Genomic DNA, 3,081 nt, shown 5'->3' on the forward strand with positions numbered 1-3,081 from the left:
TAATAGAAGAGATATGGGAGGTTGATTACACCAAGTTTTTTGTTCCATTGTTCAAATGTAAGTGGTTTGACAATAAGAGTGGTGTGAAAATAGATGAATCGGGTATGACACTGGTTGATTTTCGAAAGGTGGGTTACCGAGATGAACCGTTTATCATGGTATATCAAGCATCGCAGGTTTTTTATGTCAAAGATCCTGCGTATGACCATTGGTATGTCGCTCTTGAAGGCAAAAAACAGATTGAAGTTAACGAAGACAATCTGATTAATATTCATATTGTTGACAACCATTCATTTCAAACTACAACAAATTTGGATGACCAATCTCTAGTTGACGACGATGTACATGCAATTCAGTCAGATCATGATGAGGGAATATACATATGATGAATCCATATCTTTATGTATGAATTTTCAATTTCTGTATAAGTATTTTATTAAGATCACATTAGTTTTGCTTTTATACATTTCTATGATTACTATTACAGGTTTTGAGTCTTTTATTAATATTTCATGTTGTTATTTATTTTGACAGATATATGGTTGATCATCCACATTCTTCAGGGGATGAGACTCCCCCTACCAGATCCACTAGAGGACCCACTAGGATGAAACAACTATTGATCAGGAAAAATAGTGGTGAAAGAACTCCGGTGAATGTGAACGTCATCACAGGTGTGGCAACTGGCCCCTATGCAGATGACTTTCGATCATACCTTGGAGTAGTGGCACGTGATAAGATTAGCATTCTCATTCCATCTTTTGATCATGTGTCCGAGGTTGATCGGAACATTATATGGAACGATATATTGGTAAGTTGGTTAATATCATTTGAATTAAAATTTGTTTATATTGATAATTTTGTACTGATACAACTTTGTTATGTTTCTTTCAGCTGACATTTGACATTCCAAATGTCGCAACACTTAGAAATAAGTGTTTGTCAACTGTTGCTGAAAACTTCAGAAACTTTAAAAGTAAGTTGACATCAAGATACATCTATGGACAACATAAACATAAGACTCCATGTAGTTTATATAAGTCCATTGATGAGGAGACTTGGCGGCTTTTTAAAGAGAGTCGGATGTCAGAGGAATGACAGGTTAGTATAGTTGATATTATTCAATTCCTCATTAACAAATATATATCATATAAACTAATTAATTAATGTGTATGTGACAAGCAATTAGAAGCAAAGCACAAGGAACAAGTGCTCAAAACAAAAACCCCCACCTATTATCTCGTGGTGGGTATAGGAAGCTTGAGGAGAAAATCCTCAAGAAAAAGGTAGATGCTAGACCACCATCTCAGAGTGGTAGCCCCCCTCAGCTTCCTTCTCCACCGTCTAGACATGAAAAATGGAAGCTGGCTCGTATGAGACCATCAGGCACTTACTCTTCCGACACTGCACGGGAGATTTCTGAAAGAATTGTAAGTTATCATTGTTCCTAAAATAATAATTATTGTCATTATACATACTACATTAAACTATTTAAAGAATAATGATGTTTTGTAATGTTACAAGACACCTTGGTTGAGCAGAGCTCCCAAGGTCAATTCACTCCAGAGGGTCGCCAGGATATTCTTGCTGCTGCGATTGGACGACCTGAGCACCCTGGACGTGTACGTGCTGCAGGTCCTGGAGTATGAATTAAACATTATTTTGGGAGCTCTTCTCGTCAGTCTTCATATGCTTACAATGAAACACAAAGAGAAATGATGATAGAAGAGATCAGAAAAAAGGTCCGAGAAGACCTTAGAGAGGAGATCAGGGCCGAGGTTAGATTAGAGATGAGGGTTGAATTTAGCGCCATGTTCCAGCAGGAGTTTCAGAGCTATGGCATGCGCCCGGTGCCATCTCCTGTACAAGAACCTGTTATCCCTCCCACAGGTAAACTTAATAAACATTTATGTGCAATTATTTTTATCTTCTGTATAATCTAACATTTACTCTGACAGGGAGAAGCGAGAAAGGAAGTTGTTCCGCACCAGCCATCCTAGAGGATGACATGGACGATGATAGTCCATGTCTGCTATACACTTTAGAGGATAGCCAGATGGTCCTGGTAGCTCGTGGAACAGAGTTTAGGTCAGCGACTGTATGCCATGGTATACAACTATTAGAGGATGAGGTGAAGGTCTCAGTGGACGAAATGATCGTACCAGATGCCTCGGTTCCTCTGGCCACAGAAGAGATTTTCACTGTGGAACAAGCATTCAAGTCGTTTATCACTTGGCCTAAATTTTTGGTTGGTCCAGTTTCTGACCCCTCGGTATGAAATTCTTCTTTACACTTCTCAATTTTAAAGGTTTTTGATGTCAAAACTTATCTTATTTTTTCATGTAACAACAGACGCAGGCACCGGAGAAGATTCCTCTATTTGAGGATGATCCTCTTGCTTCATTGCACCTACTTGCTGACATCCTTGATGAGAAGCCTTTGGAGGTTGAGTATGATGCTAATGTATTTGGGACAGGCTCCGAGGTCCCAATATACCTTCATAGCCAAGATGTCTGTGAGCTTGCGTTGGGAACACAAGAGTTGAATATTTCAATTATTCAGCTATGGATGATGTAAGTCTATGAGCAATTATTTATATATAAATTTGATTTATATATCAAGTATCCTTATATCAAAGTTAATTTTTGATTTCAGGTATATGTCTGGGGTCAGTAACAAGTTGGGGCGTTCTGATGATTATGGATTCATTGATCCCCAATCAATTCATGAATCAAATGATTTTGATCAGATCAACCAGAATCTGATAAGAAGTTTTGGAAGCGGCAAGAAAATATACTTTTTGCCTTATATATCCGGGTAAATGAACTTTGTTAACATAATAAAGTTCCATATGTGATTTTAATATTTAATAGTTAAGTTATTATGAATTTCAGGCGCCATTGGCAGCTTCTTGTTATGTCTATGCAAGAGAACTATGCTTTGTGGTTCTGCTCATTGCATAGGCCTCCTCCCACACAACTCAAACAAGCAATTGATTGGTAAGAACCTCAATGTTTGGACTTTCTTTGTTATATAAATGAATGCTAAAACCTTTTTTTATATATAGTTCTATTCCAGCAA

Source organism: Vigna radiata, chromosome 1 (assembly GCF_000741045.1).
Source record: "Vigna radiata var. radiata cultivar VC1973A chromosome 1, Vradiata_ver6, whole genome shotgun sequence".
In the NCBI taxonomy this organism is placed as follows: Eukaryota; Viridiplantae; Streptophyta; class Magnoliopsida; order Fabales; family Fabaceae; genus Vigna; species Vigna radiata.